A 13,055-nucleotide genomic window follows, 5' to 3' on the forward strand; every position below is an offset into this window, starting at 1 on the left:
ACTAGTACAGCCACTATGGAGAACAGTGTGGAGATTTCTTAAAAAACTGGGAATAGAACTGCCATATGACCCAGCAATCCCACTGCTGGGCATACACACCGAGGAAACCAGAATTGAAAGAGACGCGTGTACCCCAATGTTCATCGCAGCACTGTTTACAATAGCCAGGACATGGAAGCAACCTAGATGTCCATCAGCAGACAAACGATAAGGAAGCAGTGGTACATATACACAATGGAATATTACTCAGCCATTAAAAAGAATACATTTGAATCAGTTCTATTGAGATGGATGAAACTGGAGCCCATTATACAGGGTGAAGTAAGCCAGAAAGCAAAACACCAATGCAGTAAGTAAAACACCAATACAGTATACTAATGCATATATATGGAATTTGAAAGATGGTATCGATAACCCTATATGTGAGACAGAATAAGAGACACAGATGCATAGAACAGTCTTATGGAATCTGACGGAGAAGGTGAGGGTGGGACAGTCTGTGAGAATAGCATTGAAACCTGTATATTATCATATGTGAAACAGAATACCATTCCAGGTTCGATGCATGAGACAAATGCTCAGGGCTGGGGCAGTGGGATGACCCAGGGGGGTGGTATGGGGAGGGGGGTGAGATGGGGGTTCAGGATGGGGAACACATGTGGACCCATGGCTGATTCATGTCAGTGTATGCCAAAAGCCACTACAATATTGTAAAGTAATTAGCCCCCAACTAAAATAAAAAAATTTATTTAAAAAAAAATAAAAATAAAAATGCATTGCAAAAAAAAAAAGAATCACAAACAAGATACAGTAAAATAATATTAGAAAAATTAGTGTCAAAAAAGTAATGCATACAGAACACTAAAACAAATGTCTCAAAAAATAAATGCTATAAACTAGTTAACAAGACAATTTTGAATAATTTTTAGGTAAAAGTGGAGTTCAAATTGGAAATTACCAAATTTATATTTTTTAAGAAAAAAAAAATAATGAACCACACTACTACTACATTTCAAACCTAAGTGTTTCAGCTAAAGCAGTAATAAAAGAAAGATGTCTAGCTTCAGCTGCATTTACTAGAACACTAGAAGCCCTGAAAATAAATGAACTGAGAAAAGAATAAGAAAATAAAACACTCTAAATGGAAGAAATTATTAAGCCAAATGAGAAAGAAGAAATAAAACCATAAATTCAATTGAAAGATAAATAATTTTTTACAAGAATAATAAAAAAAGACTAAACTTTGTTTAGATGAGAAGGCAGTTATAAATAAACAACATCAATAATGAAAATGGGTAACTATTAAGTAATCTATTATTTAAGAATAGAGGCTTCCCTGGTGGCTCAGATGGTAAAGAATCTGTTTGCAATGCAGGAAATCCAGGTTCGATCTTTGGGTAAGGAAGATCCCCTAGAGAATGGAGTGGATACCCACTCCAGTATTCTTGCCTGGAGAATTCCACAGACAGAGGAGCCTGGCAGGCTACACTCCATGGGGTCGCAAAGAGTTGGACACTACTGAGCAAATAACACTTTCACTTCACACTTATTTAAGATTAACTACCATAAGATCCAACAATCCCACTTCTGAGTATATATCCAGAAGAAACAAAATCAGTGTCTCAAAAGAAATTTCTGCAGTCGCATGTTTACTGCAACACTACACACAATAGCCAAGATATGGAAACATTCTAAATGTCAGTTGATAGATGAATAAAGAAAACGTGATATGGAATGGAATACTATGGAACCATATAAAAGAAAAAAAAAATCCTGCCACCTGTAACAATATAGATGCACCTAGAGTTACCTTATGCTAAATGAAACAAGACAGACACGGAAAGACAAATCCTATAAATACTTACTTATATGAGGAATTTCAAAAAAGTTAAACTTATACAAACAGTAGAATGGTGGTTGCCAGGGACTAGATGGTGGGAAAAGTTGGTCAAAGGGTCAAACTGTAAGTTATCAGATGAAAAAGCTCTTGGGATCCAAAGTACTACACTGTGACTTCCTTAATAATATAGCATTATATACCCGAAATTTGCTAAGAGAAGATCTTAAGCACTCTCATCATGCACACACAATCACACACACAAAGGTCGCTATTTAAGGTGATAGATGTGTTAATTAACTTGATTGTGGTAATCATTTCACAATATATACCTACACCAAATCACTACATTGCATACTTTAAACATATACAATTTTATTTGTCAATTATACCTCAACAAAGTTGGAAAAGTTTAAATAAAAATAAAAGTAATATACACTTTTTATTTTTTTTTAATAAATTTATTTATTTTAGTTGGGGGCTAATTACTTTACAATATTGTAATAGTTTTTGCCATACATTGACATGAATCAGCCATGGGTTTACATGTGTTCCCCTTCCTGGACCCCCCACCCACCTCCCTCCCCATCCCATCCCTCTGGGTCATCCCATTGCCCCGGCCCTGAGCCCTTGTCTCATGCATCGAACATGGAATGGTGTTCTGTTTCACATATGATAATATACATCATGCAATGCTATTCTCCCAGAACGTCCCACCCTCACCTTCTCCCTCAGAGTCCATAAAATTGTTCTATGCATCTGTGTCTCTTATTCTGTCTCGCATATAGGGTTATCGTTACCATCTTTCAAATTCCATATATATGCATTAGTATACTGTATTGTTGTTTTTCTTTCTGGCTTACTTTTCAACATTCTGGGAATAAATACGAAAATCTAGACAACATGAAAACTATTCTAGGGAAATAAAAACCAGCAAAGTGGCCCATGAAGAAGAAAATCATAAAATCAAAGAAAGAGTAATTACATTTCTTCAACCAAAAAGATATGAGACCTACCTGCCTGTGTGCGTGCCAAGTCGCTTCAGTCGTGTCTGACTCGTTGCCACCACATGGACGGCAGCCCACCAGGCTCCACTGTCCATGGGATTCTCCAGGCAAGAACACCGGAGTGGGTTGCCATTTTCTTCACCAGTGCATGAAAGGGAAAAGTGAAAGTGAAGTCGCTCAGTCGTGTCCGACTCTTAGGACGCCATGGACTGTAGCCTACCAGGCTCCTCCGTCCATGGGATTTTCCAGGCAAGAGTACTGGAGTGGGGTGCCATTGCCTTCTCCTCCTAAAGATTCTAGCCACTGCTATAAAACAAGAGAAAAAAGTGGAGAACGGACACAAAAGCTGTAAACTATGAAATGAAATATTACTTGCCAAGGATCTGATCATCTATATAACTAACTCAAGATAATCAACCAACAATTGGAACTAAAGCGAGAATTCAAAAGTGCCTAAATACAAACTACACACACACACACACACACACACACACACACACACACACACTTAATGGTAACATTGTATAGCAATGCACGTGTAAAAAAAAGTTAACTCGTAACATCAACACATTTTCGAGTGCAGGAGGGGCTGAAAACGAGACTATCAAATTTGAAATGGAGGCACTTGGATGGACCTGAATGAAGCTGAGAACTATGAATTTTAAAATTGCCTCACGTCACCGTCACATCAAGAAGCCTTCTTTCCGCTTTCCAACGGAACGAAGTCAGCCCTCCCGGACCAGGAAAAAAGATCTTGACGCCGGCGTCTGGGCGGGACTTCCGGCCTGGAGGCATTCGCACACCCTTGTTTTTAGTTCCAGTCGACTCAGAAGTGCCGGCCGGAAACTGCTTCTCTGCCGCACCTCCGCACCACACCGAGCTGAGAACCATTTTGCGACTGGGACTTACCTCTGTGCTTTGCAGACTCTGTGCTGCCCCACTTCCAGGTTAGTGTTAAGTGAGACTCCGTACCCCTGCCAGTGAGGCAGATGACCGTGCCTGTTCCCTGGCGCCTACTCAGGCTCGCCCACTCAGTGCTTTCGTACTTTGACAATGGCGGACGCCGCACCACACACGGGCTCCCTCAGAAGCATTGTGAGCTTTGAGGATGTATTCATTGACTTTACTAAAGAGGAGTGGGACCTGCTCACTGAGAGTCAGAAACGCCTGTACCGTAAGACGATGGTGAACAACTTTGCACTGGTAATGTCAGTGGGACTTGAATCTTCCGGATACCGTTTGATTTCCCCACTGGAGCCAGAGAGAATACCCGAGGTTCCTGCCGGACTAGGCATAGCTGCACAGCAGCAGAAGTAAGCCAGGAAAGCCCTGGCCCTAGTCCTGGCCATAGTGTGGAGGATAGAGATGCCTCTTCTGAGCAGGGTATTTCTATAAAAACATCAGATGTGCGAAGTCTGCAAGTGGCACCTTCTATCCAAAATAGCCACCTATGTGACATGTGTAACCCAATCTGCAGTGGCGTTTTTCAGCTGGCTGGGCAGCCAGAAACCTCTTCTGAGCAGCAACCATATATGTGTGGATCATGTGGAAGAGCTTTCCCGCTCAGTGTAAGCTTTGACCAGGTGCAGAGGTGGCAGAGTGGCGGGACAGTCATTAAAAGGGAAAGGGACCAGGCCGCCTCCGTGAATAGCCACAGATGCCCCGGATTAGGGAAGGCCTGTACTTGTGAGAAGGATGAAGAAGACGTCTCAGTCGGTTCTGGAGTTGTGCAGCACCGTGCCACTCACAACAGGGAGAATCGATGCACGAGTGCTGAATGTAATCACACTGGACAAAGGGATCACCAGTGTAGTGGAAGTGAGGGAGCTTGTAGCCATCAGGAGGAATGTGTCCAGCAGCAGGAAATCTACCTATGACAAAGGTCTTATGAATGCAACACATGTGAGAGAGTCTTCGACTCCAGAGATGCATTTTATAAGCACCAGAAAGTCCACACTAGAGAGAGGTCTCGTGTGTGTGATGAACATGGGAAATCCTTTACGTGCAGTTCCTATGTTAAAATACACAAGAGTCTTCATAGTAGAATAAGGCCTTTTGCGTGTAATGAATGCGGAAAAACATACATCACTAAGTCCCACCTTAGGGGCCACAAGAAAACTCATACCATAGCAAGCCTGAGAAGAAGAGCAGTAGCAGGAAATGCGTTGATAATACCAGCCTTGGTTAACGTGAGAGAAGTCACACTGGAGCAAGGCCTTAGGCAGTCAGCAAATGGGGGAGAGCCTAAAGAAGACTCTCCCACCTTTGGCCAGTGAAAGTTCACGTGAAGAAAGGTCTCACGGTGTAGCAGTTTTGGTGTTCCTTTGCCTGCGTTTATTTTTTTTTCTTTTAGCACCAGAAACTTACACTAGAGGGAGGCCTCAAGAGAGCGGGGAATGTGCTTTCTCCTTGCTCAATATAGTAGGATGCATAAAAGAAAAACTCTGAAAGCAGCCTTTGTGATGGAGCCAGCAACCAGAAGTTGAATTTCATACATCCGGTATCCACACGGGCGAGACATCTTCAATTACCAGGTATGTGGGAAGTCTTCAGGAGCTACTTTATATTTTCTAACCTTCCCAGGACCTTCCCTTGGCCTGAGGTATATCATTGGTAGTTGCAGTTTCTGTTGCAGAAACTGCCTCACTTCTACCAGCAGTCAGACTAAAGACCGTGTGGCTCTTAGGTCAATGTTCTTAGCTGAGTCTAACTGACATTCTCTCTCTCCTGTTTCCTAGAGGGAATCATGAATGATCTGAATCCACTGGGGATCCACTTTCCTTACCCCCTGGTGGTTTCAGTGGAACATGACCCAGCTCCTGTGGAAAAGATCTAGAATCTACTGCAATTCTCCAAAGATTTCTGTTTCCCATGGACAGTATTGACTCTACGTGAGCTAGCTGCAATGGATTTCACCAGCCTCAAAACCACCCAACCTTGGAACTGCCTGCAGCATGCTCATCTGACTTCTGCAAGCAAAAAGACTTATTGTAAACTGCTTTACTCTAGTGGGGCTGGTTGAGAAAAAAAGAAATGGTCTTTCAGGAAGCAGTACTCAGAACTCATTTCTTTCCTTCACAAAGAAGGAAGTTACAGTTACAAATGAAACTAGGACTGTGGGCTGTTGACCTTATGGCCATCACTGTACAGGCAGGAATGGGTCTTGTGACCCAGCTAGTGTTTAGGTGGGCATGGTCTTAATTGTTCTCCGAAAGTTTTTGCTGCTGCTGCGGCAGGTTTGACCCTACCAAGACATGGAAAGTGGGAGGTGGTTGTGTTGATATACAGTTGGTTGGTTTTCCCAAAGAAATGGGAGATTCAGATTTTTATGTAGAACCATTTTATCTCTTAACCGCTTTATTTGTTTGTAATTGAAAGAGAACAAACTGCACTTACTTAAATTGTAAGAACAGTTAAGGTAATGAACATATCATTACCCACAAAAGTTTTCTCATGCTCCTTAATGATCTCTTCCTCTTGTCCCTCCCTAATACACATGCGACTATTGATTTGTTTTATTTCATAATTTACTAGTTTGCATTATCTAGAATTTTGTATAAATGTAGTCAGTATAAGTTTTGGTTTTTTCCCCCTACCTTCTATCAGTAACCGTAATTGTTTTGACATTATTTACTGGTTGGGGGAATATCCATTTGCTATTCCTTTTTACTGCTGAGTAATATTTCCCTGTGTGTGAATGTTATACAGTTGTTTATCCATCAATTATTAACAAACATTTAGGTCATTTCCAGGTTCTGTCTATTAAAAATAAAGCTTATTTGAAGCAAAAAAAAAAAAAAAGGGAAAAAGTATCTTTAATGACTTCACAGAGGCACTTTCCTTGCAAAAGAAAGGCAACTCCTCAGGAACAAACCTCACCACTCTTACTACCTCCACGGTCTCTCTCCCTCTCTCTCTCTCTCTCTCTCTCTCTCTCTCTCTCTCACACACACACACACACACACACACACACACACACACACACACACACTTTCACACACTTTCATACCTCACCACTCTTACTACCTCCACGGTCTCTCTCCCTCTCTCTCTCTCTCTCTCTCTCTCTCTCTCTCTCTCACACACACACACACACACACACACACACACACACACACACACTTTCACACACTTTCATACCTCACCACTCTTACTACCTCCACGGTCTCTCTCCCTCTCTCTCTCTCTCTCTCTCTCTCTCTCTCTCTCTCTCTCTCTCTCTCACACACACACACACACACACACACACACACACTTTCACACACTTTCATACCTCACCACTCTTACTACCTCCACGGTCTCTCTCCCTCTCTCTCTCTCTCTCTCTCTCTCTCTCTCTCTCTCTCTCACACACACACACACACACACACACACACTTTCACACACTTTCATACTCAGTGGTGTCCAGTGGACTGTAGCCTACCAGGCTCCTCTGTCTATGGGATTTTCCAGGCAAGAATACTGGAGTGGGTTGCCATTTCCTCCTCCAGGGGATCTCAACACAAGTCTCCTGCATCTTCTGCATTGGCTGGCAGATTCTTTACCACTGCGCCACCTGGGAAGTCCACTGCCTCCACATTGCCCTTGAAAGGTAATCTTCTGTCATGGGGCAGGGCAGATACAGAGATGAAATAGCACCTGTATCCAATATAACTGCAACTTCTTGTTGATTCGTATAAGCAAGAAATCAGGAAGTATTGTGGGAATGGGTTTTAAGCTTGCTGGACCCAGGAGACTAGAAAATAAGGTTGAATAAGGTAAAATTTGTCAAGATGGTAATACCTGAGATTTGGCATTTAATGGCAAGGTGAAGCATGGCTGGAACTGGATCTAATAGTTTGGTAAAGCCCGGATTGAATGGTGGCCTACATAAAAGAATTCAAGTAACTGAGAATTTCTCTGGGATTTTTCTGTACCTCAGAAGTACAGAAATTGCTGTACATTACATTGCCAAGTTTTCTTGTCCTCTGGCTTCCATGTCGGTTCAGCCAGTAGGAAGCACTGTAGGTGACTGAAGGGCAGGAATCCAGGTTTCTTCTACGCCCTCTATGCTTCACCTGGCTTCTCTAGGAATGTCTGCACCTCCTTTGCTGAAGTAGCCCTTCCAGACAGTTCTGCCATAGTTTGAGCATTTACCAAGTGATCTTGGGCCCTGGAAACCAGTAATACCACCCTAGCTTTGTCCCTCTAGCCTAGGAATGGTAATTGTTTTGTGCTGATACTAATCTGTCTGTGGCCCCACTTCCCCCTAATTCTGGGTTCCCAAGAAAATCATCAACTGAGTAGCCAGTTCTCTTGAATTAAACTCCTTCTATTTAAATAATGTCTTAAAAGTACTTTTTTCTTAACTCCTATGTTGTGTGGTTATATTGTTGCAGAAACCAGTACTCGAGAAGCCAAGCACCACACTCGGAGAGTTGGAGAACTCAGGTTTATTACACCGGCAGGCCCAGAGGAGTTAACAGAGTTTTTATAGACAGACTGTAGTGGGCAACACTAGTTGTTAATAGGGTAGTTTAAACTAAGGGGTTTCACGCGTGCGGGAAAAGCAGTCAAGATGGGGAGGGGGGAGGTGCCTGACCTGGACAGGCATGATTAAGCAGGTTTGCAGGGGCTGGGCAATTGCAAAGAGCAGGACAAGGGTGAATGAGATAAACTTCAGTTCCTAGTATTGCAAGTCCCCACTTTCTGAGGCTACATGACCTATGTGACCTAGACTTTGCAAGGGGCAAGCCAAGTTACAGAGGCAGAAGAAGGAAGTTATGTAAAATTTTAACTATTCCTCTTCAATATCCTAACTTGTAACTAACTATGCTGAAAGAATGGGAGGAAGAAGATAAGTGTGTAAGAAATACAGGAGCTACATATTCTTTAGTTGTGATTTTTGCAGACAACATTAAGAGGATTTAATGAAATGACTATTCATAGAGTTAAGGGAAGGATTAAGGAACCCAACAGAAGCAGTGATGGACCCAGAGTCTAACAACAGTAGGAAGCTATTCCCAGCCTTATAAAAGAAGACAAGGGAGAAAGCAGGGCTACTGGAACCACAGGACATAACTGTGGGAAAGGGCCTCCCAGTGGAGCTATCGCCATCAGTAGGGCAACACAGCCACTGTTGAGGTGTAATCTGGCTGGGAAGGATCATCAGGGAGGGCAAATAGACACCTGACTTTTCTCTGCTCCTGACCTTACCTGTCATTGGCAAAATACCAATGCTAAGCAAAGCTCAAGGGGGCTCTGGCGATCCAGTCCATGGAGGTCATCCTCCCAGGGCATGGAACAGAGCAAGGAGAGGCAGAGATTGGCTCTAGAGAAGCAAACAGAGATTGATCAGCAGTACTCAGTTTTTGAAATGAAAGTGGAGAGCACGTGGTAAAACTGAAAAATCAAGAAATAGCTGTGAAAGTATATGTCTATGGCAAAACCACACTGTTTACCTTTACTGCCAATACTTCTGATACCATATGTGAAATTTTTCCCACACACAGAGCAACTCTCCAATACCAGCTGAGCATCCTGCAGTTGAATTCAATTCTGGAACTAACCGGAGATAGCACAGACCCCACAGGTTAAGGGCTCAGTCCCACAAGACTGCCCCTTCCTTCAAATGCCAATTAGAAGTAGTAGGTCCCCAGGTTACTGACACTTCTGACTTGGCTACAAATCAGAAATTCCCACGACCCCCTTCTTGAGGTTAATAATTTGCTGGAATGGCTCACATAACCAGGAAAATGGTTTTACTTACTATTGTCAATTTATTACAAAGGATATCTTAAATGACATGAATGCACAGTCAGATTAAGAGAGGCATAGGGCTAGGTCTTGAGCACAGGGGCTTCTGTCCCTGTGGAATTGGGGTGGGTCACTCTCCCATCATGTAGATGTGTTCACAAACCTGGAAGCTCCCAAGCCCCATACTTTTGGAATCTTTATGCAGGCTTCATCATGTAGGCATAATCAATTGTTAACTCGATCGCCAGCCTCTCTCCTCTTCCAGGACAATGGGGGTTAGATCTGAAAGTTCCAAGCTTCCAATCATGGCTTTCTGGTTACTAGCCCCCACCTGAAGCTATCCAGGAGTGCACCAAGAATAATCTCATTACAACCAGAACACTGCTATCACCCAGGAAATTCCAAGAGATTTGAGAGCTCTATGTCAGAAACTGGGGTCAAAGACCAAATATTAGAAGAAAAGATGCTCCTACTTCTTGTCACTTAGGAAATTCCAAGGCTTTTAGGAGCTCTATGCCAGGAAACAGGGACAGAGACCAATATATATTTATATATTATTTCACAGTATATTATATGTAAAAACAATACAGCTACAAGACTTGAAAATGATCACTTCTGAGAATGAAACCCAAGAGTTGAAAAGGAGGATTTTTTAAAAATAAGCCACAATTGCACTCATCTCACACGCTAGTAAAGTAATGCTCAAAATTCTCCAAGCCAGGCTTCAGCAATACGTGAACCGTGAACTTACAGATGTTCAAGCTGGTTTTAGAAAAGGCAGAGGAACCAGAGATCAAATTGCCAACATCCGCTGGATCATTGAAAAAGCAAGAGAGTACCAGAAAAACATCTATTTCTGCTTTATTGACTATACCAAAGCCTTTGACTGTGTGGATCACCATAAACTGTGGAAAATTCTGAAAGAGATAGGAATACCAGACCATCTGACCTGTCTCTTGAGAAACCTGTATGCAGGTCAGGAAGCAACAGTTAGAACTGGACATGGAACAACAGACTGGTTCCAAACAGGAAAAGGAGTACGTCAAGGCTGTATATTGTCACCCTGCTTATTTAACTTATATGCAGAGTACATCATGAGAAACGCTGGGCTGGAGGAAGCACAAGTTGGAATCAAGATTGCCTGGAGAAATATCAGTGACCTCAGATATGCAGATGACACCACCCTTATGGCAGAAAGCAAAGAAGAACTAAAGAGCCTCTTGATGAAAGTGAAACAGGAGAGTGAAAAAGTTGGCTTAAAGCTCAACGTTCAGAAAACTAAGATCATGGCATCTGGTCCCATCATTCACGGGAAATAGATGGGGAAACAGTGGAAGCAGTGTCAGACTTTATTTTTTGGGCTCCAAAATCACTGCTGATGGTGATTGCAGCCATGAAATTAAAAGACGCCTACTCCTTGGAAGGAAGGTTATGACCAACCTAGATAGCATATTTAAAAGCAGAGACATTACTTTGCCGACAGAGGTCCCTCTAGTCAAGGCTATGGTTTTTCCAGTAGTCATGTATGGATGTGAGAGTTGGACGGTGAAGAAAGCTGAGCGCCGAAGAATTGATGCTTTTGAACTGTGGTGTTGGAGAAGACTCTTGAGAGTCCCTTGGACTGCAAGGAGATCCAATCAGTCCATCCTAAAGGAAATCAGTCCTGGGTTTTCATTGGAAGGACTGATGTTGAAGCTGCAACTCCAATACTATGGCCGCCTGATGCGAAGAGTTGACTCATTGGAAAAGACCCTAATGCTAGGAAGGATTGGGGGCAGGAGGCGAAGGGGACGACAGAGGATGAGATGGATGGATGGCATCACCGACTCGATGGACATGGGTTTGTGTAAACTCTGGGAGTTGGTGTTGGACAGGGAGGCCTGGCGTGCTGCAATTAAGGGGTCACAAAGAGTCGGACACGACTGAGTCACTGAACTGAACTGAACTGAATAAATTATTTGAAAAAATATTTTAACTGTTTGTGTATACATATTATTCTGTGTACCAGTCTCAGACTATTAATAGCCAGTATTGTTGCTGGAGGCTCAGTTGTAACGAATCCCCCTGCCAGTGCAGAAGACATGGGTTCGATCCCTGATCCAGGAAGATCTCACTTGCTGCAGAGCAACTAATCCCGTGCACCACAACTATTGAACCTGTGCTCCAAAGCCCGGGAGCTGCAACTACTGAAGCCCACATGCCTAGAGCCCGTGCTCCACAAGAGAAGCCACCGCAATGAGAAATCCATGCACCACAACTAAAGAGTAGCCCCTGCTCACCCCAGCTAGAGAAATGCCCATGCAGCAATGAGAACCCAGCACAGTAGATAAATAAGTAAAAACATTATTAAAAATATTAAAAAATAAAATATAAGCATGGGAATTTAAAGCTGAGCAAGAGAGAAAACATTGGCCCAAATGATCAGTTATTGGAATCAACCAAGATCTCTAAAAAGGGGTAGGGGGAAGCTGGGGATGAGGGGTGCAGATAAGCAACGTGCAATCTCTTAGTCATGTGGCTGGCGAGTTTTTATCTGAGATGGCCATCATTGAAGGGAATGCCTCTTTGAAGTGGATGCCCCCATAAAGGTTAAGTCAGGCACTTGCATTACAAAAAAGGAAAAAAAAAATCTGAGTGTCAGTGCTTTGCTCTATATAAATACATCTATTTATCTGTCTATCTATATCATGTAATTTAATCAAAATAAAGTTCTTAGAATAGGAAAGAGTGAAAATGCTTTTGTGTCCATATACATATATGGAGGGCTTCCCTAGTAGCTCAGAAAGTAAAAAATCTGCCTGCAATGCAGGAGACCCAGGTTTGATCCCTGGGCCAGAAAGACCCCTTGGAGAAGGAAATGGCAACCCACTCTAGTATTCTTGCCTAGAGAATCCCATGGACAGAGGAGCCTGGCCTGCTATATAGTCCATGGGGTCAAAGAGTCAGACATGACTGAGAGACTAACACACACACACATAAATAGGGAGGACTTAAGTGTCAAAGGCTATTTGAGTATATTTGTGTGCATATGTGGGTATATTTACCAATTGGAAATAGGGAATAGAAAGCTAGAGAGGTGGGAAAATTTTTTGAATGATAAAGTATTATTAAAAAGCAAGGAAGAAATTGGGTCAAGAGTACAAATGTGGGACTAAAACTTCCAAGAGTAGCAAGAGGGAGGTAAAGATTAATATTCATGCAGATTATGGATAAATTGGAGGGCAGAAATGGAGAACTGTATCCAAACAGGCCCCTTTACTGATAAAATGGATGTTACGTTCATCAGCTGAGAGTGAGGAGAAATAGAATGGGATGTAAGGACAGTCAAGAAATTGTGCAGTAGCTGAGATGGAAATAGAGTGAACATCTGTCTTCCAAAATGGGACACTTTTGACAGTGTGTTAGTTTGATGTGGCTATTGTAACAAATTAGCATGAACTTGGTTTGTTTTAAAAAACTGAAATTTGTTCTCTCAC

The 13,055-nt window shown here is 42.5% G+C and overlaps 2 long non-coding RNA genes across 2 annotated transcripts in view; one reads left to right on the plus strand and one right to left on the minus strand.

Moving 5' to 3' along the window:
• LOC145537044 (uncharacterized) overlaps positions 1 to 3,582 on the minus strand; it is a 262,487-nt gene extending 258,905 nt beyond the window's left edge. Inside the window, exons 1-2 of the long non-coding RNA XR_014076146.1 lie at positions 3,480 to 3,582; positions 2,854 to 2,980 (exon numbers count right to left, since the gene is read on the minus strand). This is a non-coding gene — a long non-coding RNA (uncharacterized LOC145537044). The remainder of the gene's footprint in view (positions 1 to 2,853; positions 2,981 to 3,479) is intronic.
• An 81-nt stretch (positions 3,583 to 3,663) lies between these two features.
• LOC145537045 (uncharacterized) lies at positions 3,664 to 6,645 on the plus strand. Its single transcript, XR_014076147.1, has 3 exons — positions 3,664 to 3,791; positions 5,198 to 5,378; positions 5,583 to 6,645. It is a non-coding gene; the product is annotated as an uncharacterized LOC145537045 (long non-coding RNA).
• The last annotated feature ends 6,410 nt before the right edge of the window (positions 6,646 to 13,055 follow it).

This window comes from Giraffa tippelskirchi, chromosome X, assembly GCF_054371585.1.
Source record: "Giraffa tippelskirchi isolate mGirTip1 chromosome X, T2T-mGirTip1v1.2.pri, whole genome shotgun sequence".
In the NCBI taxonomy this organism is placed as follows: domain Eukaryota; kingdom Metazoa; phylum Chordata; class Mammalia; order Artiodactyla; family Giraffidae; genus Giraffa; species Giraffa tippelskirchi.